At 40.0% G+C, this 25,347-nt stretch overlaps 1 protein-coding gene and 1 long non-coding RNA gene across 4 annotated transcripts in view; both read right to left on the bottom strand.

Annotated features, from left to right (window-relative positions):
- Positions 1 to 25,347, bottom strand: part of arhgap5 (Rho GTPase activating protein 5) — a 52,817-nt gene that overhangs the window by 14,536 nt on the left and 12,934 nt on the right. The gene's annotated exons all lie outside the window — the stretch shown is intronic.
- Positions 991 to 23,603, bottom strand: LOC120739506. Its single transcript, XR_005697234.1, has 2 exons — positions 7,329 to 23,603; positions 991 to 6,685 (listed from the first exon to the last, which is right to left on the bottom strand). It is a non-coding gene; the product is annotated as an uncharacterized LOC120739506 (long non-coding RNA).

Raw genomic sequence — 25,347 nt, 5'->3', positions numbered from 1 at the left:
AAACTTCCTAGAAAACATTTACACATTTTTTAAACATATAATTCATTTGCTCTGAACAAACGGGAGAACAGCACTGCAGAAACAACCAGAGACATATATTCCATCACAATCTCCTGAAACCAGAGGCAGCAAATATTATACAGCTGTACTTAATCCACAAAAGGTAGATCAATAGAGAAAAGAGAGAAAACGGAAAGAAACTTTAGTTGGAGTGCATTTTGTTAAAGGAGGCATTTACACCTTTCTCCATTTCTTGTCAAACATACACTCACCAGTCATTAGTTACACCCTGCTAGTATTTTGCCTTTACAGCCAGCATACATTCAACAGCGTGCTGGAACATTTCACAGAGATTGTGGTCTGTGTTGACATGATAGCATCACATAGTTGCTGCAGATCTTAACATCTGAATGATTCATCAAACCAGGCGAGGTTTTCTGATCCTCTGTTGTCCAATTTTGATGAGGCTGTGATAACTGTAGCCAAGATTTCCTGTTCTTGTAGGACCAGGTGTGGTCGTCTGCTCCTGTAGTCCATCTGCTTCAAGGTTTGATAACCTGATTGTAACAAGTGGACATCTGAGTTACTGTTACCTTCCTATCAGCTCGAAGCAGTTTGACTACTCTCCTCTGACATCAAAAAGGCATTTTTGAACACACTCCCTGAATATTTTCTCTTTTTCTCTGTAAACTAGAGATGGTTGTGTGGAGAATTCCCAGTAGACCAGTAGTTTACCAAATAATCGTACCAGTTTGTCTGGCACCAACAACCATGCCATGCTCGACGTAAATTAAATCAGCTTTCTTCCTCAATCCATGTGTGACTGCATAAAACTGCTGCTGCAATGCGATGTAATTAGATATTTGCAAAAACTATGAAATGCATGTGTTGTAGATTGGCTATAATCTAATCTTTTATAAACCACCATCTCCCTCTGGATGCAGTTAATAAGGTGTGACAACAGTTTAATGTTACTAGTTTCTTTTTTTCCTTTTTCTTTTAAACATACCTTTATGAGTGGGACACAGACAGAGGAGGATGAAAGTGGTAGGTTAAACATCTCTCTTACTAGCTAAATGTCAGCCGAACATGACACACACAGTGAGATTTAGTCAAAAATATGACGAGTTTTGGGCCACCCACACTATGTTATTCATTATTAAGCATCAAAAAATATACATCACATGTACTGCAAGTATATGTATGAGTGCAAGTATAAATTATGACCTTTAGTCTTCAGAAATGACAAATTCAACAGTGTGAGACCAATTTGAGACGAATAACATCACAGAAAATCGCAGTGCAACATGAGCACCAGTCATCCAAAGCAGCAACAGCTAGATCAACAATTTTGCTTGCAGACTTCAGCTGGTCTGAGAGCAGCTTTTGTTAAAACCTCGGACCATAAATATCACAGCCAGCTGGCACCTGACAGCTGATCCCAGACCAGCACATACGGAGACAGAGTGTCTTAATTAGAGCAATAATGTGTGTTCTGCCTGCAGGGAAGAACACACACGCGCACACACACACACACACAGGCACACACACATGCATGTATACTGCAGTGTGGATGACCTTGCAGCAGCCACTACACAAAAACTACTGTCGTGTGTGTGTGTGTGTGTGTGTGTGTGTGTGTGTGTGTGTGTGTGTGTGTGTGTGTGTGTGTGTGTGTGTGTCCCTGCAGAGGCAGTTAAGCAGAGACAGTATTATGTAAATTCAGCTTTAATGGATTCAAGTAAATCATGTCAACTGTGAGCAAGTGTGGATGTGCATGTGTGTGTCCGCTTGTGCGCATGCATTGATCTGCACCTTTCAGCGTTTTTGTTAAAAATGTATGCATGCTTGTGTTGACTCAGGTGTGTGACATGTGGTAACTCTTAAATTAATAACACAAATTGTAGTGATTGTGCCAAATCACCACAGCCTAATCAGCAACCCACTCGACCTAATTTGTGCATGCGAGTGTATACGTGTGTGTGTGTGTGTTCACACACACAGCGTGATGCAAAAGCTCAGTAAACAGAGTGGGTGGAAAAGCTCAAATATGTTCTGCTGCTGCACCTTCAATGTGCTCCAATTACTATATTTGTGAGGACTCACTTGGACCTCCACATTACAACTCAAAGCTTCGACCTTCAGCCTGATGACACACTGTTGTGAAATAAATTACACGGTAGAGCAACGCCTCGTCCGAATGTTTCTCTGAGTCACAGCCATATAACTCCTCTGCAGACGCTGGGTGTTCCTGATCTGCTTCTCTGCACTTAACGCACATTAACTTGGCAGCGACACATCAGACTTTCATGTTTCACAGAAAACTGAACATTGAAACACTGAACAAAAAGCACAAAACTGGAAAGATGACGGTTTCTGAAGTGGAATTTTAATGGTTCAGAACATGAAATGAGCTAAAAGGGTCTCAAAAGTTCTATGTGCACTATTTACCAAAGCCATTCATGTCAATGAGGTTTTAGTCAAGGTTGACAGGGTCGCAACTTTACATGTTTTTGCTTTACTCTTGGATATGGAAGCATAAGTTTTGGATTATACTTCTTAAGTTCTGCAATCCAAAAATTAATCATGAATAGCAAATTAGCATCAGCAGTGTTAGCATTTACCATTACCGACGTCTCTTATTGACAGCATGAAGCATTTCTACTCTGGATGTGTTCTTTCTTGGAAAACAACACCTGCACATCACCACTGAGGATTTTAAATCCAACAATCAAGATGTGATTGAAGTACAGACTTTCAGTTTTAATTCAAGGAGGAGTTTACTAAACAAATTGGTCATAACAGCAATTTTTAGACACAGTCCCACATTTAATCGGACTCACAATTAATCAGACAATTGACAAACAGTTTGATGGCCAGGTGTGCCTGTTCCCTTGTTATTTCATGAGAAATGAAGCAGATATAATATCTTAAGTTGATTCAAACTGCTGAATTTTGAGATGTCAGAACGGCATAATTAAGCTGAATGCACTGAGCAGCTCGGCTATTCTTTGACAAAAATGCTCTTTTCTCATTTTTAAGCTGTTTTTTTTTGTTGCTGTTGCTGTTTTGTTCTTTTTTTAATGAAGGAGAAACAATCAGGTGATGATTAAAAACAAATGAATGAATATACAATAAAATATTTGGGGGGTACTTTGTGTATGAAAGCAGAAATCCTCTCCTTTCTTTTGATCTATTCACTGTGTTCATATTCATAACACCAAATATTTTAGGGGTCTTAAAGATTAGTAAATATCATTAAAAAGCCTGGCAATTTGTCCAGTGGTGAAAGTGTTTGCCAATATTTTGCTGTATATATTTTCCACACTAGTTTTGATCTTTATATGTAATGGCTCCATAGTGTAGCTGGAGACACAGATCCTCTTTGGGTTTGTGTCAGGAAGGCCATCCGTAACAACGTAAAACTGCCAAATCGATCCATGTAGAACACAGTGATGGGCTTTGTAACTTTTAGGACAGTAATTTGAAGTCCAATCCAATAAATAATTTGGACATTTTTCTCCTCTACTAGCTGATGATGATGCAACTCATATTTACTCTTTTTTTTCTGTGCCCTGAATCTCTCATCACCTGACCTTAAAATAACCCCCAAAGGCCTTTGCCAAAAATGCCACCACCCTGTACATCTGTGCGTCCTTGTGAGGACATTTGATTCTCAACAGGATGGAACACAAAATACACACAAAATACACACACACACACACACACACACACACACACACACACACACACACACACACACACACACACACACACAGGACCTGAAAGGAAAGGAAGTTAACAGTGGAGTTCATGTTTGCATGTTGAGATCAGACAGGACTCGTCCTGCTGTGATATGATCTAATATCCTGACACACACACACACACACACACACACACACACACACACACACACACACACACACACACACACACACACACACACACCCATTTACTATAGCTCAGCTCCTCTCACATTGCTCAATTTCGATCTCTCTCTCTCTTTTTCTTATCTATCACAGCAGTTTCACGGTTTCTCCTGCTACCTGTCTCTCTGCTCACTGGCCAACTGCCACAGTCGTTTTATTGCCACGATAACCATCTGCTGTGGGAGGGGGACAGGAAGCTAGTTCAATGAGTGAAAGTCAATCATTGGCTATTTTTAACTCTTATTTTACCAGTCAGGGACATGCGTTATTTTCTTTCTGCCCCCTGTGAAAGTCGAAGCTGACGATGATAAATGGCACAACGATTCGTGTTCCATGCCTGTTTAACAATGCGTTTTGGTCATTTTTCTATCCAATAAAAGTCATCTAAACAGTTATCATGGAGGTGATTTGTTATTTTGTTTGTAGGGGTTGTTTTTTTTTACCCCTTTCATAAGCTTAGATTTATTTTGTTGCATCCCAAATCAAAAGCATTTTCCTACTGTGAAAAGCTGCAGTGAAAAACAATATTAAGCGTTCCAGTTATGCAAAGCTGGTGCGTTCAATAATGGAACAAAGACACATAAATAACTCTGAGAAAGAAAAAAAAAAAACCCAATAAATCCCACTTTGTTCAACACACACATGAGGATTGTTGCACTGAGTAAAACACCCAAAGTCACAACCAAAAAAAGAAATAAATAAATATTCCTTCTGTTCTTTCAGGATTGATTCACAGTAATCTGCAACTATGTGTGGAGATCCTTGGCCTGAGCAGTTTAATAAAAAGACGCCTGAATGGGGCGTTCACTTGTCCTGAAAAGCAACCAAACTGGGTACAAATGTTCACTGTTAAACATGTTATTCCCATTAAGATAATTAAGGTGCTGATGCGGCGGCATCGGCAGGATCGAGGAAATCAGATTAAAGGCGCTAAAGACGTTAGCAGTCTGCTGCTGGGGAAAATGAGGAATATTTTCTTCACAGACTGTCGTCCACTCAAGAAGAGGGATAAATAAAGCTCTGGGGATTGTGTCTTTAAATTGCAAGTCACTAATGTTTTATTCAGCACTCTGCATTAACATTTACTAGCCTCGAGTTGTGAACCTCGAGATGTGGCAATAGAAATTTGAGGCATTTTGAAAAGATTATGGGACAAAAAAAGAATATTCTGCTAGCAAAATGTTAGTTTGACATCGCTCTAATATTTGCTGTGTTTGTTGTGTTTTACCTCTTCAGGACTGGAATGGATGCTGGGGGTTGGTCAGCATACACTGATCTAGAGGAAGTTTTAATATTTTAGCAAAACAAAGACCCAATCAGCTGCTTAGTTTCACATATTTAAGGTTTATAGGTAAGTAACATCCATCCACCACACACGTTTTTCTGCTTATCCAAGCTTCTCTAATCCTAAACTTAAAGAAAGACATAGAGGCGCTTGTTAAACTAAGCAGCAAACACGCTGCTTCCTATCAGCACATCCCAGCCCTCATGTTCCACTTTCTCATATCCAGGACACTTAGCTCTTATCCTGCTCGTTATAAATGGGACGTGGCATGCTAACATGCGCTGAAGATGAATGCGCAGGTAAAAGTGCTCAGTTTTCCCCAGAGGAGCCGGAACGTTTCCCACAATCCTTCAGCTAAGAAATGAGCTGAGCTTTCTGGTCTGGAAGTCATTCTGTGGGCAATCCACTCATCCAGAAAGAGGGGGTGGAGGGTGTGTGTGTTGGAAAAGGAGCATGACCTCAGGTGAGCACTTTCTTTGTCCTCACCCTTTATTCTCACACACACACACACATACACACACACACACTTGGCTGAGTTTGTGGTCTGGTGGAGTCATCAGTTTCTCCAACGGTGTGTTAATTTAACGACCGGCCCACCACACAACCATGGGTCAATATAAATCAATATGAAGGCTGCGAGGAGCGCGTGTGTGAGTATGATTTAATATCTGGGCACCTTAGGTAACGAGATCCATACCCCACACATGCACACGGTCTCAGCAGGAAACAAAACCACAGCTGTAGTCTCCTTTCAATCAGAGATTGCAGAGTATATTAACACACACAAAGGTAACTGTTGCTAAAAGATTGCTTCTTAAATTCTACATCTGTTGTTCATCTTCTTTATCTTTACACTGATTCTTGATAATAGTTATACTGGAATGATGAACATGATCACTGAAGTCATTTTTGCATGAATGAATCTGATGTTCATTTTCGAGACTGGCTGAAAGAAACCACAAAAATGATCAGCCTGGAGGTTGATATGACAACTTTGCTTCCATGCACGCGCTCTCTTCATTGTTTATAGTTGCTGTGCTGTGCAGATTGAAAAGGAAGTGTTTTGCTGAAAAGAACTGGATCCGCTAATACCAGACCATGTTTCAATGGAAGCTGATAATCCCAGTTTTGAGACTTGTGATAAACACCATCATCCTGGAGCAAATCAACACACCAAGACTTCTCTGACCAAATAGTAACAAAAATACCACCTCCCAGTTTTACGCCCACAGCAACCATTCAAACGGCATTTCATATCCATGCCTATCCAGACTTGACCTTTGACCTTTTGGATATAAAATTCCAAAACACTTAATCATTTTAACTTATCCTGAAATGCTGTGATAACACTGAATGAATTCTTCAGTTGTGGTTTTATGAGGTCACAGTGACCTTCACCTTTAAATACCAAATTTTAATAGCTTCATCTTTGAATCCGAGTGGTCATTTGTGCCAGATATAATGAAAATCCCTCAAGGCATTCCTTACTGGTGTACACAAATTATTATAGCACACTGAACGCTGTGATTGATTAAATCAATCAGCTCTCAGTCCCAGATGGATATCCCATGGCTGTTAGCAAAATGAGCGTTCCAAGTCGGCAGTTTCCTGGTCCATCTCGGTAACAAATGATTCGTGTTCAAAAAGAAAAAAACCCTAGCTTTTTGGAAAACAGCAGGGAGACCCCAAGGAGACTCCCTCCCTCTCCGGCAGTAGACACCCCAATTAACACTGTTCACACAATGTTTTAAGTCCCCGTTTCCCCTCCTCGTCATAACAGGCACATGCAAAGCTAACATGGCACACAGAGACACACACTGGAAATAAGCAACATTTAAATTAGCCAGTTATGGTTCAATGACCTACACAGAGACTCTGAAACTCTCAAGACTACAAGATCAGCCAATAAAGTGTGAGATAAGGAATGGAAGATTAGAATGGTATACAGTTACACATTATAACCTAAACCCTGTTAAAGAGGCAATGGGGTTTAAAAGCCATGGGTCTTTATCAGATAAGGAGGATACAGAAATCTGAACCTACCAACGCTGTGGCAACTGTAGTGCTCAGCATTACTAGCTTGACCCATATTATTAAAGACGCAAGAAGTGTACCATTCAGGATCCCACTTGAAATGATGTATTGCCTTTGATGGCAACTCTGTAGGAGTGCAATACTAAGTCTCCAGAGTAAAGTATTTTACTTTAATAAATCCATCCATCCTCTTAAATATGTATCAAGATCAGGGTCACATGGGGCTTATCGCAGCTGTCATAGGACAGGAGGCAATGGATCCCCTGGACAGATAGCACATCTATGGCAGGGTTAACACAGACAGACATCCATTCATGCTCACATTCACACTGCAGCTCCTAACACAATTCAAAGCAAACAACAACACACTTTCTCACGGTGTCTCACTAGTACTGGGCCAAAGAGGTGAGGCTTCAACTTCTCCTCCCCCTTTGCCTCACTCTGTTCATGCTTTCTTTCTTTCGGCCCTATCTCCCCTTTGGCTCCTTGCCGCTACTTCAGCTGTTAAGCATCATCTTCACTTTGATTTATTGGAACTGGATTCTATAATAAACAGTCATCTGTAGCCAAAATGTAACACTGCAGCGAGCACCATAACAATTTATCGAAGAGATTTTAGGTAATGGAAAAGAAAGCAAAGGTGACAGAATAAGTAGATGCAAACAACAGAATCTATGTAAATCACAAATAGTGTACCATATTATCTACCATCCAGACCGTTTACAACAAAAACACTCATGAGACCTCTGAATGGATCCAGTTTTTCTCCCCCCCAGCTGCACAAGCCTAGCTTGAAACTTTTAAACAACTTGATTTTATCAGAGGTTTTCTTATACTTTCTTTTTAGGTAATGTATTTGTTGTCTCGCTTACAATGTATTTGGGTACAATGTCTTGAGGTAAAACATTCCTTTAAATTTGTTAACGGTTTTAAATTTTAAATAAACTTTAGGAGAAAATACAAAAAATAAAGGTATAAAACTACCTTGATATTAAAATGAATTCCTTCTAAGTAACTAAAATGCTGCATTTGAGTCAAAAGTAGGTTTTCACATTGAACACACAGCTGAATCAGGTCATAAGAAACTGTGAAAAGAATGTCAACTACTCCAGTGTGACGTCATTATAAAATTCATTTACATCTACAACCAGATGTCTCCCAGGCGCCTCTATTTATGCTCGAGATTTAAAAGTTTTGCTAATTTCTACAGTGTCCTCACAGTCCAGCCTCGTGATCTGAACTCGTGTGCATTGAACTGTGTGTCACTGGGTATGGTGACAGTAGGGCAGATGTCGGGCTTTCAGCAAGCCAAGACAGCAGCGCGTGCACACACACAAATACACATGCATGCACACTAATTTTCTAATGTAACAGAGACAGATGGGCAGTATTATAAATAGAGTTGTCAAGCTATAGCTACCTAGTTACTGCTCTGTTTATACACACACACACACACACACATTCAGTTTGTCCTTTTATAATACTTTTTTACTGATTATAAGATAAGATAAGATAAGATAACCTTTATTAGTCCCACACGTGGGAAATTTGTTTTATCCGTTCATCCTGCAGAAGAATGTGATAAATTATAACCACATCCAATAAATTATATTTTAGCAGAAACCATTCAAGCCCTACTAAAAAATTAAAATGTGAAAGAGAAAACTGTTTAGAAAAACATGAGGTTGAAAAGGCTAAATTTGCAGGTTTGTAATTAAAAATGAACCTGTGGTGCTGGATTTAGATTTAATTAAACAATAAAATCAATTAATCTTCAGAATTTTTTTAATGTTTTTCTCTGTTGCCAGTTAAAATGGATATGAAGAGATAATGTATATGTTATTATGTACAGTAACAGACCACATGACCTCAAACCCTCCAAAAATACTTGATAAATATTTCCTTTTGTACAAAAGGAAATAAAGGCTTAGTGGTACTGAAATATTGTGCAATATTCCTTTACATTTTTAAAAGCTCAAAGTAACATTTACTACAAATATAAACTACAAACATCTACTACAACTGTGGGTGGGGGCACTTTGACAATGCTAGCATTAATGAGTCACGCAACAACACAACATGTGTCACTTCTTATCTGTCATATTCTATTAAATACACAAACATCAACACAAACTCACACACACACACACACACACACACACACACACACACACTAACAGCATGCATTTATTTTTAGTGAAGGTAAGTGATGACAGAGAGGAGAGGAGAGCATGGAGAGAACAGATAATGATGATAAGGGGAAGAGGGGGAGAGCAATCAGAGGAGAAAGATGTGAGTGTGAGAGGTGGGGGAGAGAGAGGAGAGAGAAAAGAGAGATAAGAGGATAAAGAGAGGGAGTGATGGGGTGATGATAAGGGACTGTGGAAAAGAGAAGCTGAAGGTATAAAAGGAGATATGGATGACAGAGAGAAGATAAAAGAGGAGAAGGGAGAGGTAGGGGGAGGGTAAAGAGGTCAAGGGTGAAGTGATAGGAGAAAAGGAACGAAGGGGCAGAGAAAGGGCTGGATGAAAGGAAAGAGGATAAGGGTCGAGAGATGGATGGACAGAAGACGAGGAAATGGGAGAAACAGAACAGAATGGGAGAAGATTGCAATAGAAAAGAGGAGAAAAGGGAGGAAAAGGTGAAATCAATCCAAGACAATTAGGTTGTAGTAGAGGAAAAAGGGAATGGAGAAAAATAAGAGAGAAGTCAGTAGGTGTAGAAGGTGTAGATGAAGAGGGAAAAGAGGGATGTGTGAGAGAAATGGCAACTGGAGGGAAAAGGGGAGGAAGGGAAGAGGAAAAATATTCAGATGGAAAGAAAGGAGGGAAAGGAGGATGGAGAAAGAGAGGGATTAGTGGATGAAGTCAGAATAAAGGAGGAGGCAGTGGATCTCCTTGAGGTCAGTGTCGAGCTGTGATGTGTGATGCAGCTAGACATTAAAATCACTTCTTTATAGCAAAAATCAGCTTTTTCAGTTCACAATTTCTGCTTTCACATTTTCTAGAATGATCAAACTTGATCAGTTTTACATATTACTTATTTATGAGCTGATCAGTTATACATTTTTCGATGAGAACGAGGGAAAGTACGTGTATTTCATGTATTTTTGCATTTTGTATTGATGGAACCTTCCAGGGACACAATGTCCAGGATTGTATATTTACACGTTGTCACTGCACTGTTCACAAATCTAAATCATCACATAAATCATCATCCAATCACTGGAGATGGGAAATACAAAGAAGCTGTAAACACCATTAGCAATGAGCAGGAACTCCAGCAACACTGAGGCAAAAAAAAAGAAGGAAAAAGAATCTGTACAGCAGACCTCACCAACTGCTGATCCCATTTCCACTAAGCTCGGGGAAATGGCCGCTCAAAGCATTCAAAATGACACTGGGATGCAGTTACAGCTACAACAAGGTGACATTTCACTCGTGATTGGCTCAGACGAGGATGACAATACCAATGAGCTAGGACAGTTTCACTGCTGTCTTGTTAGCACTGAGAAGTCGAGGACGTCAGTTTATTTTAATAGTTCAATTTCTGCTGAATGTCAAAAACGGATACGTTTACTGTCTTGGCGCTCACACAACTGACTGACTGAACATGTCAAATGTTTTTGCCTTACATTAGTTATATAACTTCTTTTTTAATAACTCAGAGTGGTATGCAATGATCCATCAGGTTATGGGACATAATTATTGCCACAGTCATTCCTTCAAATTAAAAGTGACTTTTTAAATTGAAACTGTAGTAAATTATTGTCCTATGAATGCTGAACCTGCAACTCACCAGAATTGGACATGTTTTTTTCCTGAGCAACTCTCACTTCTCTAGAAAATAGCACTAATAAACCCATTGTGCGCTCTGTGGATGTTACAGAATACCTATTGGACTTATATGTAATTACTCAGTGCTGTAAGAAAACTAAATTTAGTTCAGCTGTACGGGGGTGCAGTTTGAGGTTTGAGGAAAGAAGAAACCACCAGAGCTAAATGAAAAAAACTAAAGCTAAACTGCTCAAAATGACACCATGCCAGCTTGCTTGACCCTTTCTCTGTCATTTGTTTAATATTCACTTTACTGCCTTTTTTTTTTTTATCCCCGCTCCCTCACATGTTTGCTGGCGGCATCCTGGCAAGAAAGAGGAGCGAGAGAGATTTACACAAAGAGAGAGGAGGGCAACATAAGGGCTTTTCAAGGCAAACTAATGGAAGACTGGACCGCTCAACTACAGCCACAGGACACACTCTCGCTCTAACACACACACACTTGCACACAAGCCCCATTAGACCAGATGACTGCCTTGGAGCCAGGTGGCATAGCACTAGCCTCTCTCTCTTTCTCGCCTTTTTTTCCCCTCTATCTGCACAGTCTGTCCCCAAGACAAAAACACAGTTTGCAGTATGCTATTTTACCGCACACACACAGCCGCCTCCAGCCCAGCTCAGGCTGGCCTCGTCTGTCCTTGCCTCCAGGTTAGACAGGGCCCTGATACTGTGCTGCAGACACATTCTAGGAGCCATAACCAATCGCCCTAATCTAATCCTTGCATAGCCTGCCTCACTTTAAGCAACAGAAAGAGAGTCCATCATATACAGCTACATTTGACAACGCTCTGCAAACGCAATCGTCTTTCAGATTGTTTTCATAAATCCCTACATCCACACAGATGATCTGAACAGCAGGAAACCGATAAATCTTCTCATCCTCTTCTTTCAGCAACTCCCCCCCCCCCAAACAAAAAAAAAGATATAAAGAAAAATGTTCATCCCAGCCAAAATATTATTAAGCAGGAACTGCCTCACCCAATATTCTGCCATGAGGCTAATTCATGGGGTCCAGTGCAGAAAGCAGATGTCCACGCAGCTTTATTTATAATGAAATATAAACTGCTGTGCAACAGTAATTCAGTCTAGAGACACTATAAGGAAGAAATGTGTCAATCAAAGAATGCCGAATAAAAATCTGAAAAGAGAAATCCAATCCAACGGATTTGCTTTGCTGACAACATCCCAAAGTTTAGTTTACGTAGCGTTTTCAATGTATCCATAAAGCAAATTAGTATGGTGACCACAGTAAAAGTATGGTTCTATCTCCCCTCATTTAGACTGGCAATTTTAAATAAATCTCTAGGAGTTACTGAAATGGCTGCAAGACTTGCTTCCAGAAGCACTTTGATACCATATCAATCACATTGAAACATTTTACAGATATTTCTTTAAAGCATGAACTGTTTTTATTGGAAAATTACAAGACCAAGCAATATGAAAAAAGTGTACTTAAACAGTGTGGCAATCATCAGAGAGGAAAATACCACTTTCACATGAGCAAGAAGCTCTTTGTTCTCGATGAAACAACAATAAACGATCAGAAACTGAATAAGACAATCTGTGTGTCGTTTAGGTCGTTTACAGATGGACTATAAAAGTGGGAATAACAGGGAAATTTCTGACGCAGCTTCTCAAACAAGACTACGCCCACTTTGTTTAATGTTTGCTACGGCCAGCCATCCTTTTCGACTGGAGAGCTGACTGTCAGAAAACACCGAAACATGTGCTTCATCATTTTTCAAGAGCCAGAGGAGACATTGTCAAATGATTTGCTTTGGTTGACAAAGAGAAGGGAAAAAGATGCAAAGAAAGTCAGTTTACTGCTTCTATAATTACCAGGAAAACAGCAAGTCCTTCACGTAGCGCTGAAAGCAGCACATTTCTCTAAAAGCAGCTAAAGGTCAGGGATGCGAACATGTGTATGGCAACAAAAAAGAGACAGCTCTTAGATCATTATCTCAATATAAGAGTCTAATAAAGACACAAAATCCTGTGATGGCATAACTCACTATAGATTAGGCTACAACCCGTGGATTTTGACCAGAAAACAAACTGTTGACACATGATTTATCATCATTTTAGCTGCCAGGGAACAAGTAATGAAATAAAGAAAACTGTATATAAAATAGTTAGTGCTGTGCTAACTCGCTAACTCGCCCAGTGCGTGGGGCTGGACGACGCTAACACGTTAACGAGCTAACCGTGCTAGCACGTTGATGCCATGCAGCCCCATGCACGGAGCGGTCGAGCTCACTAACGGAGATTTGCCGCGTTAATACGGTTATGGCGTTAACGTCGTTTTAACCAGATTAACGCTGACAGCAGTAAAAATAGTATGATTACTTAATCGTGCCTCTTAGGTACTAATGGTTTACACCCTGGCCTAAATCAAATTGTATTGATTTTAAACAGACAACAGAACAACAAAAAGTATTAACTCTAAATTTTGGGTTGAGAAACGAACAAAACAGAGAGAAAAGCTCATAGTAGTAGACGTAGTCAGACAGAGACAAGGTCTGAACATTCCTGAAGCCCAAAACAGGTAATCACATACAATTAGCCAAGCTAAAAAAAAAAAACAAACTCAAAAAACAACTCTGTCCTTTTTTACTCTATCCTCTGTCTCTCACTGGGGATGATCAGCACACAGAGAATAGATAAATGAGAAGAAATATACAGAGAGAGAGGAAGGAGGGCAGAAAGTGCAGAGCTTGCCCAGAGGGATAAGGTGATGGGATGAATGAGGTCAGAGTCCCTGCTTCACCTATTCACTGAAAAAAATCATAAACTGGGTGGATGGGAGAGAAGGGAGCGGCTGCTTAGATACTCAGCCACAGGCACGCACACACCCACAGTCAAGTCCACACCCACATTTTCCTGTCTCTTGGTGTGTCACTGACCAGGAACTCCACAGGGAAGAGATTAGGACTCAAGGCTACATAGCAGGATGTAAGGCTGTGTTATAAGAACCAAAAATGAGGGTGTTGTAAAGTGTCACAAACAAATCAAGCATAAGCAATAAAATGCTCTGTAGCTGCCTGATCCAGCCTCACTTGAGCAGAGTTACATGTAACCGCAAACACGACCTGTCACCAGAACAGCGAGCCTTTGTGGCGTCTGCTTTTCACGCACCCATTATCTGCTCAGAAACCACAGAAACACAGATCGCTGTCATCACCTCTCCGCCTCTCAGCTGGTGGTTTATTACATGTGGTTAGAGCTCATCCAACCACAAGCTACTGTGCCACAGCTCCTCGCTCTAACTGGGGAAAGGAATCAAACACCAGCCAGTGACTCATAAGCTTGGGAAACAGGGCTAAAGCTGTGAGTTAGACAGAGAAGGGGGAAAAAAGAGACGCAGGTCTTCGGTTATAAGAGCAGAATATGAATAAACAAATGAAGGTCAAAGGTAACTGCAATAGACTAATCAGAATGAATAATTTCCCTCAGAACAGCACAAAGCTAATCAGTCAGTCACTGCAGCCTGTTGTCATGTGAACAGTACTGAAGAAATTAGCTGCTGGGGTTGAAATATCACATACCTCTGAGTTTCACTAAATGCATTCGTGTGAGAAAGCGAACCAGCGACCCAGATATAACTATAAAAGGTCAAGACTTTAGTTCCTGGTAAACAAAGAACTTATAAATCTAATTTTGTGATGATACAACAGGAAAATCAAGTGTCTACTGACTCTGGGATGCATGGAAAAAAGCCAGCCTGCTCAATTTTAGCGAGCAACACAACAACAATTACAATGATTAAATAAATAAATGAAAAAAAAAGAGTTGAGGGTGGTGGAGGGTTATATTCATCCGCTGGGAAGTTTTTGACTCCAGGGTTAGGGCCAGTATCTCTCCAGCCGGCTGTCTGAGGGTGCAGACAGGGGCAAAGAGAGCCCCCGGTGGCAGAGGACTCGCATGCCTGAAGAACCCTACATGGCAGCCTCAGGGCAAGCTACAGATAGCCCAACAACAGTTGGTTTGATGGCCAAAGGCTATTTTTCCATCATCTTGACCTGACCTGCACTAATCAGCCAGTGAGTTTAAGCTTTCAGAGATATGAAGAAAGAAAGAAAAAAATACAACTGGAAAGAAACCCAGGACAAACAAAACAAAAGCATTGTTAGGGAAATGAATGCAAAAGGGGATTTGTTTTATCCTAATTATTTTGTTTTTATAAATCGCTGTAAGGAAAAATCATAATTAAAAACCAATTAAATGCCTAGCCTCACAAAAATAATATAGTTTAGTGGCCTTACAGATATGCCTGGTTAACAGTTTGTTAATGGCCACACATCAATGGACACAAATAATCCCACAATTATACCAGAAGCCAGCAGCGTGAGTCTGTTATCTAACTTGTTGACAGGTCCTGTTTTGATACTTTGGGTCACTGGATCGTTTTATGATTGCAATATTGAAACCTTATCTGTTGACACACGCAAAAATACCATCGTCACAAGCTACTGTGTTGGAAATGGCTACTACATCCTCTGGTGGCCTAATTATGGTCTTCCAGTGTATCCTGGGAAACAGGAAGTGCTTGGTGTAATTTAACAAAAGCTTAAGAGAAAGCTTAAGAGTGCAAACGACTCTTGTTCATTGATTACCGATGGTGAGCTATCGAGTTGGCTGACAGTTGACAAGATCCAGCATAAACTCTCACTCAGGAGTTTGTGTGGCAGAAGGAGTCAAAACATGAAATGCCAGGATCTGTTTGGATTACGCTGCTTTCCACTGATCCTGTGAGGTATGATCATAAATGTTAATGTCTCAACCCCTTTTTTTAGAGTGCTCTGTGGGATATGTACTTAAGCTTCTCCACTGTGTTAAAACTAAAACCAAATCTGAATTTCGGTTTTGCTTTCAAATGGTCGTAACGGGACTTCCAGAGCGATCTAAAAATAGCGACAGCACTGGAAGCAGCCCAGAGGTACAAAAGGACGTGACCCTCGAGGCAAGAACATCCCAAATTAAATCTATGGCTCTTGTGTTTTTATTGTTAAACCTTTTTTGTAGAGCTCAGTACTCAGAAAATCACCTGCATGATTTAAGTGCAAATGTGAGGGTGTGATGTGTACAGCGAATGTAAACACTAGAACTGGAACAATGAGTCAATCAGCTGATTAACAAGAAATCAATAGACTGGCTGTTTTGATTGGACAATTGTTGTTTTTCTTTAAGTGACATAAATTAAAATCAATACCATGCAGATTAATCTTAAAGTGCTGTTTTCTGCCTGTCTGCAGCTGCAAATTGTTTCTCTTCTAGTCTTCAAACAAAAGTAAAAAAAATAAAAATATTTTTTTTAAAAACAGCCTTTTTTCTTCCCAGACAGTGATACCAGAAGGTCACAGGTCAGACAGTTAGACCAGTCTCAACGGGGACCAGGCAGCTGGGAGCACTGGCTCTCTGACCATTGAACAGGAAGCTCATTTTGTGTTTCCATTGGACATGACGTAAGTCCAGCTGCCAGCAGGAAAACAACATGTGCATGATCACAACACAACACAGCCCACAGAAAGAATCCCAGCACAGGGAATGGGAAGCAGGCCAACCCGCCAATCAATTTTCAACTTGAACTCTCACTTTGGCCGATTTCCTCACTCTTCTACTGGAGCACAGAAAGCTGAAGGCGCATATCTAATAAACAGAAGTGGAGAGAATGATTGGCAGGAAAGGGTAGAAGAACACGCTATATTAGAATTATTTTTCATCTCCTGTCAGCTGTGTTTTTTAGCCTCTTATATCATTCTGAACTCTCTTTCTGCAACCCCTGGCTCTTTTGAATGACTATATTTTTCAAGCACATACTCAAAGGAGGTACTCAAAAATCTATGAATTATTTTTATAAAATCTATTTCACTCCAATGAAAATCCCTTCATTCCGCTGCAAAGTCAGGAGTGGAGACCTGACTTCAAAGCAAGGCTGAAAATAGCCAATAATCAGCTTTGTGTGAAGACTGGTTGACATGCTTGCTGAATAATTCTCCAGCAGAGCTCAAAGTAGAAGTTAAGAACCAGTGTACTGGGGTTTCCTGCCACTTCCAGAGTTGCTCCAGCTGGCTATTCGCAAAAACTGGCATTGTTGCAATGAACTGAGGAACACGTGCTTGTGCAAAACAATGTCTGGAACGAGAAATGAGGCACCGAAGCTCACGCTGACGTGTGCTGTCATTAACTGACCATTAAAGGTTGTAAAGTTAGATTAAAATAAACTTTGCAAGTGAAAAATGTGCTATAGTGGAAGTATTGTGGATTTCTTTTGTTGAAACAAAATTGCTCTGGCTGTGTAATTATACTCGATGTGTTCTTACATTTTTTAAGCTGTTAATGGCTGCAAACGATCTCTAAACCTATTTTTTATAATAGTCAGCCAAACTGGCAAAAATCTGATATATTCTTATTAGAGCAAATTTAGCCCATTCATTGTGCTGTTGGTAAATGTCATATTCTTAATTAAGATTGTTCCTCATTGAGAAATAGTTTATTTGAATGACTGATTTAATAAATGACAACAAAATATATTTTGAAAAGCTAAAACGAAAAAAATGCAAGAAAATGTGACATTTTTAAGAAGTCACTTTCTTAAAAATGTGACTTCTTATACATGTCACATGTCGATGGTTCTTTTGAAGCGCTGAGAAACCGTCGCCCCCTCCTCCATCCTTCCCCTCCTCACATTATACTAAGTGCTGGGGAAAATAACAACCAATGGGACTTCAAAATGCATCAGCATCAAAAAGCCATTTAATCATTGCTCTGCCTCCCTCTCTCTCTCCTTCCTCCAGCCCTCATGCCAAATACCATTTCATGTCTCTGGGGAGCAGGAAACATTTAATAAAACTTCTCTAATCGAGTTCAGCGGCAAAGAGCTGTGTGTCCTCGCTTTGTGCTTGTCATCTCTCAAAGACTTCTTCTTCTGCGAGACCCAGTTCGTCAAACGGTTTTATTCTCCGAGGCCAAACTGATGTTTTGGGGTTTTTTATGTAAGCAGACCTGACAAAAATTGACCTCATTGTGCCTTTTACGCTTTGGCTTCAAGCCCAAAAAAATATATAAAGTTTCAGGAACAGCTCAGGGCTACACACAAAGCCTGATCATTTCATTTGACTGCCATTTCATTCAACGCAAAGTTTACCAAATGTAGAATTTAAGCAGCAGTTCATTGGTACCATGTGGAAATACATGCATCTTGAACTGGTGCACACTGGAGCCTGGAGCATGTGTGTTTTTGCCATGTTAAAATACCAAGATGTCAGCATTTTAGGTTAACAAAGAGCATTTTGGAAGAAGAAAATATGCAAGCCGGTGTTTCGCCATGTAAAATATGAAGAATTTGCATCAGCATCCAGCATCAGCGAGTACTCAGAGTTAATTATTGACCGCTGTGGTATATATTGGTAAAATGGTTTCAGGGTGGCTTATTAAAATAGAGCTTAAAATGGCAGCAGTAGCTTTTAATTGAGCTGTTTTAAAGTTTGAAAATAGCTTCATTTTAATGCCACTAAAAAGTCTGCAATTTAACTGGAATGACGGCAAACTCAAAGGCAGTGCTCGTGTCATCCTCTAGGACAGCTGGACCGAGTGACTCTCTTTGAACAGATCTGTCTTCTGTAAGCTGCTGAGACGCTCGGCCGCCTGAGACTCTGCTGAATGATACCCGACGCACCGCATGTGTTGCTGAAGCAGTCATTTTTCAAAAGCTACTACTGCTGTCTGAATATCTGTGAGTTCACTTCTTCCACAGTGAAGGGTTGTCGAGTGCGTGGGTGTAAACTTTTTGAGAAGTACCTCACGCTCTCTCCTCTTACTATTCATCCTCGCCTTCCTTTAAAAGCCCCATTTTGTGCAGTCTTCTTTAAAACGTTTTAGCTTTCATTTCTTTTCCACAGCACTTTTCTCTCAGGTGTATTATCAGGTCGCTGCAGCTCTGACCCTTCGCCTCCTCCCTACTGAATGCTAGCGGGACCTGAACTTCTCAGGAGGCTGCAGACTCAGTGTACGTCATTCTGGATAACAGTGTATAATGCTGAAAAGGGTACAGACTACAGATATAAGCGAAACTCTGTACTGACTGCAGCCAACTGAAAGCCTGATCCCTTGACTGCTGCATTTTGGAGACATGTACGGTCAGGGCCTTTTTGTGCACTGCAAAGGCTACACACACTTGCACACTAAAGAGAACGGCCAGGCAGAAGCACATTTACACTTTGGGAAACAGACAAACAAACTCGCCTTCAGTTAAATTCTCATATACAAATATTCCTTCATTTTCACTAACACAATATTTGGGATCTTTGGCCTTGCAAAAAAAATATATGCGCATGATGAACAGCCAAAGAGTCCAGAGTGGTCTCAGAAGGCAAATCTGACAGCTGGTAAACTGCAAAATGAAGGATTGGGAATTGGTTTATAAATCCTAATTTAAATACTAAAAAAGAAAAAGCTCAGCAAAGTGTTTCAAGTTGACTTAACGGTGAAGCTATAAGTGGGAAACTAACACTTTTCATCTATTTGCTTCTAATTATTTCCCGTTCTAATGTGGCCTTGTTGTCAGCTAATGGCAAACAAAACAAAGAGCTGACAAAAGTGGGCGTCGAGCAGCCCATGCATCTATTATAAAGATGTTTTAACGGGCTTTAGACATTTCCATTTAACACAATGGAACATAAACAAAATTGTAACACCGCAGATTTATACCTTAAGGATGATGACAGATTGTCATCACAGCTGTGCGACATCATGTGGTGACAGTTTCAAATCCTGTAATAGTCCAATGAAAATCCCTATCTGGAGCAAACTGTCCCAATATAAAGCTCTTATTAGACAAAGGAAAATATACCAGTTCTGATATGTTTATAAATTCTGTCTTCAGATCTTTCTATGCTGTTTTTTAATTACATACCTCACACAGAAGAACATCAGTACATGCGCCCCTGAAGAAAAATCATGTAAAAAACAAAAACAAGTCTTGAAAACCACAGGACAGTGACAAGCAACAAAATGATCTGTCACTGAAACAGGACCTAATTGTGTCAACTATCTGTTGCAATAGATGGTTTAAGATTTTATTAAGTCAAGGACAATGCTTTTTTTAGGCATTTCTTAATTAAATGTAAAGGATACTTAAAATTGTCCTTTTAATAGATGGTATAAGATCCCATATTATGGATGAGACGCCAGTAAAAACTTCTCAGGGTTTTTCTCTTAAATTCTCACTTTAAGAGTGTTATGGCACACTGATACAGGAAGCTTCAGAAACCTTGAAGCCTTTGGTTCATTATTTCTGAATCTAAAAACCTTTATGGGTTCCTGGGGCCCTTGGGATGCCTCTCAGTTGTATTCTTATTAGAATGTGGTGACTGGAGCACACACAAAAAGGGATAACAAGCAGATCTCTCCTTGCAGGAAACAGAGGCAGCAAGTGCAGAGCAAACATCATCCTTATTTAATGCAGGCACTTTATCTGAGTTCCTTTAAGAGTTCTTTGGCACTGCACATTACCACAGAAAACTTTTTGACACATCACACTTAATTAGATGATTTCTACAAAACAAGCATGTAGAGCTGACGCCATGAAACTTCAGAAAAGGCTCCGCATTAAATCTAGCAGGTCGGATAGAGTGCGTGTATGAACCACGCGATACAGCCTTAACATTACACAAACCCACCGAATAAATGTCACCCACAGAATCACATCTTTCAGTCACATTTACAGCCACGCTCTGTCTCACACACACACTTTTTTTTCCCCTCACACAGACACACAAAGTCACAGCTTTTCCACTCACACGTTCTGTTCTGAAACCACAGGCACCACAAATAGCCATCATCACCTCTCTGCCTCTGTGCCTCTTGTCTGGCAGCTTATTACATGTAGTTAAACTCAGCCATCCAGCAGTCACCCCCACCCCCAAAGAGAGTACAGCTCCATCCTCCATGCTAGAACCCAAAATCAGAAAGCAACCGTCCTTGGTGTGTAACTATTATCCAGGAACATGTTGAGTTTAGATTGATTGACTGAGTAATTTTCTGGAGAGGCCATGAGTTCGTTTGTATATGAGCAAAAGTAAATTATGTTTTGTTTTTTTAATGACAGACATCTCCTAAGGTGGTAAATTAAATATCTTTAAAGTCTCAGATAACTAAAGCATAATGACAGAGAATGTATATAATAGTTACCAGTGCTACTGTGTGGTTGGTCGGTTTATTATTTAGTCATTTAGAAATACAACTAAAAAAAAAAACTACCATCATGAGATCCAAGAGACCTTTAAATTGTTAGTTACAAGTAGATACTTCTTTTTCTGAAATTCTGAACTTCCGTTTTTTTTTAGACAGAAAAAGAAAAAGAAAAAAAAGGAGGGAAAACAGTACATTTTTTAATCTAAACAGAAACACTGGAAAAACTGTTGAACGTCTATATTAGTTGAAAACAATTTAACCATTTTGAAATGTTTGCTAGACAGAACTTAAAAAGACAGAAAGTAACTAATAACTAAATACTTAATCAAAAAGTATGCACACAGGATGCCCAAGCTGACCACACATCAATTTAGATATACTGGAGACATGTATAAGGTAAACAAGTATGATAGCTTTAGTTTGTACTCTGAATATCCTAATAAAGTTCCTTTCAAGTAGATGAAACACTACTAAAACAGGACCACCATAAACAGGAGGAGTACTTTTAGACTTTCACCCCCATTAATGTGAAAAGTGGCTGGTGTCTGGAGGAAAACCAACAATAACACAATATCACAGTGATGTTTTAATGATTCCCACTTGGAGCTTGTCAGCTCAGGAGTCAGGAGTCAGATGGAGCAGCAGCTCTGGAGCTGGCACACATTCAGAATCTTACTTAAGCAGACATTAACAGGGTGGATCATTGCTGACGAGGGGGTATGAAACCATTTTTGCAATAAAGGAGGGTCTTTTTAAATCTGTACTATTACGCCAACACCCACAGTCATTCTCAAACGACTCCACCCTCTCAACTATAAACTAAACAGTCATACAGTATGTTTTAACCTCAAGGCATCTAATGAGGCAAACAGGCTACATACTAAATCCCTAAACTCCTCTCTAACATCGAATTGCAAAATTGTTCTTAAACTGTCTAGATACCAAACATCTTATACAGCAGGAGGCTTTAAAAAAAGAAAGAAAGAAAGGAAGAAAGGCACAAAGATGTTCTGGCTGTATGTGTTAAGAAACGATAGTCCAGAAAAAGGAGGGATGGGAAAAGCTGTTAAATCCACCAACAGACCGTCTGGACTTAGAGGGCTTCACAGCACTGGCCATGAAATCTCCAACACACCACTGTCAGCTGGCAGGAGTCTGCACGCACACACACTCACACGCACACACAAGCAGCCCTGGGATTAATCCTGCATTTGGTTGGCATCCACCAGCAGGCTCATGTAGATCCAGCTGAATATCAAAACATATTCGGAAGGGATTTTTCAGGACAGGAATTAACAGCCGCAGAACCTAAAAGAGCTCAGATAAAAACACTACCTCCAAAGTAGGACCAACGGCTTTTTCACACGCAATGATCACTGTTAGGAACACGGGGAAATACCTCCTTTTAATGTGCATACTATAGATTAGCTACACATATGACTGTAGATGGAGAAAAATGCAGAAGAAGGTGCTCTCAGTTTAATGTACTGAAGCCGCTTTAATGTCAAAATCTAGAGCGTTTCCACACTGACACAGTGATAAGGACACTTCAAAGTTTGATAACAGAACTGACCTTGGATGCTTGAGGTTAACAAACAGGATAAAACATTTCTGGGGAAGACGTCCCAGAGACTTGGGGGAAAGTTTTTTTGAGGTCATTCAGCAAGAGACTCTTTCACTTCTTAGAGTTCATTCAAAGCACTAAACACGGAAAAGTACTAGCCCATGTGTAAATACATAATGCAACAAACCTATAAAATATGAAACTTGTTTGAAATATTCATTTCAGTGGTCAGAAGGAAAAGACTCACACTTGGGCTAGCTGCAAGGGGGCTTTAAAAGCACAGGAAAAATCTTACTCTTTGTGAGGCTAAATATGGACAAACAGGCTGTAATCAATCAGCGCACACAAACCTTTAAAATGGTCAGAGTTTAAAGGACTGTATAAATATGTGTCCATGACTTCACAGAGGAATCTCCCCAAACTATGGGAGAGGCTTTCTTCACGACAGCTGGGAAGGAAGCCAGGCGCATACACAGCATGCACTGGGGCTCGTGTCACCAGCTGAACCTACACATGTCCAGACAGGTCGCCTTTCTTATCTTACACTTTCATTTAGACAGGCTGATTCCTACAAGAGTGGCTGCTAGTGCTGCGCGATACTTCAAATATTATTATCGAACCAATACCAAGTAGATACATGGTGTATACATGGTACAGACTAGAGCAGGGTGATATGACCAAAATATCTATCACGATATACATTTGAAAATTTGCGATAACGATATAACTGACGATATAATTGACACTAGAGAAAATACTTCACAACTCCACAACTTTATTAGCGCAAAAAAAAAAACATCAATGTATTTTCACTTAAACAAGCAGCTGTTTTTTATATCCATTAAAGTTATATAAAAATTTAACAGCGCAAATGCAAATTCCTTGCTGACAGTTTAACCAAAAGGCATTTCCAGTGGAAACTGGCCGACATATCCTCAGCATAACCATGTATAATATCCACAAAACTTAAAAAGAGGTTATACACACACAATACAGTAATATTATGTTGAAGCATAGTACATATCACTCCGTGAGGCTCCTGCCTACGATAACCGTAATGCTCCGACAATCCATCAAGCGGTGCGGCTTCATAGCTTAGCAAAGTCGTACTAAAACATTTGACAGATTTTCGAGCGCCGTGTACATAACATCGTTTCGAGGTCAGTAAACACAACCAGAGTTCCTACATAAGGCACACGGGATTATAAGGGGCACTGTCGATTTTCAGAAAAATCAAAGGATTGATTTTAAGTGTGCCGTGTTTTCCAAAAAACACGGTAATAACGACGGCCCGCTAACATGCTCTACCAAAAATAGTGCTTTGTTGTGTATCTGACGGACGAAAGCTAAACCAGTTCCACACCACTGAAGTTGCAGCATTTTTACAAACCAATTCTGGTTCATCCGTTTCATTCAATGATCTGCTTTCGCCCTTCTCATTCCCCGTCGCCGCCATGCTTTTTCCGCCATGTGCGTATTAGGGCTGCCACAAACGATTATTTTGATAGTCGACTAGTCACCGATTATTTTTGCGATTAGTCGACTAATCAGATCATGCATCCATTGGACGTACAACTACAGCTTATTGCGCCAGCATGCATCTGCTCTTTTATAACTATCATTAGCTTACAGCTTTAAGTGTTTAAGGTATGTGCTAACTAAAAATAAAGACAAGATAACAGTTTATTGAAGTTTAATGAAATTTGCAGATTATTCATTGGAGTTTAATAAACTCAGCCGTCTGCTCCTTGCTATCTAAAATATAACAGGACACCGGAGTATATTCTCGAGCATCTCACACTTCTGATAATCAGTTGTCTGCTTGACGTTTATTAAGCTGTGTAAAAACTATAACTTTAACCTCAGCCAAACCGATTTACTCAGGAACAAATAAAATACTGTAAAAAGCCAAACAATAACATTTTTAAGTTATCTAAGGCAACGTTCACACTGCAGGTCTTGATGCTCAATTCCGATTTTTTTTTTATCAAATCCGATTTTTTTTGTCTGCTTGTTCACACTACAAACAAAATGTGACAGCAAACGCACTCTAGTGTGAACGCTCAAAGCGCCCCACATGCGCAAAAGAAGACGTCACACACAGCGCGCTCTTGTTAGACCCAGAGCAAACAATATTGTTTGACTGATGGCCCTTAATATAAAGACTTCGGATTTTACGTTTCCCAATTTTTGCTTTAAGTTATTTTGTTATTTACATAATAATGTAAATAACATTATAATCGGCGTCTGTCTCGTGTCAGTGACGTAAAAGACGGATTTAATGCGACATGACCATTCAAACAGCAGTCGCTTTCAAAAACATCGGATATGTATCGGATTCAGTACCACATACGAAAGTGACCCAGATCGGATTTGAAAATATCAGATTTGTGCCGTTCACACTGTCATACCATGATCGGATATGGGTCGCATAGGGTCACAGCTTCTTCTTCTTCGGGGTTTAACGGCAGCTGGCATCCTTGTACATGCAGTGCTGCCATCTTCTG

Source organism: Simochromis diagramma, unplaced genomic scaffold (genome assembly GCF_900408965.1).
Source record: "Simochromis diagramma unplaced genomic scaffold, fSimDia1.1 OVJJ01000304.1, whole genome shotgun sequence".
NCBI classification, from domain to species: domain Eukaryota; kingdom Metazoa; phylum Chordata; class Actinopteri; order Cichliformes; family Cichlidae; genus Simochromis; species Simochromis diagramma.
Note: the sequence above shows the minus strand (reverse complement) of the source record. Positions and strands in the feature narration are given on the sequence as shown.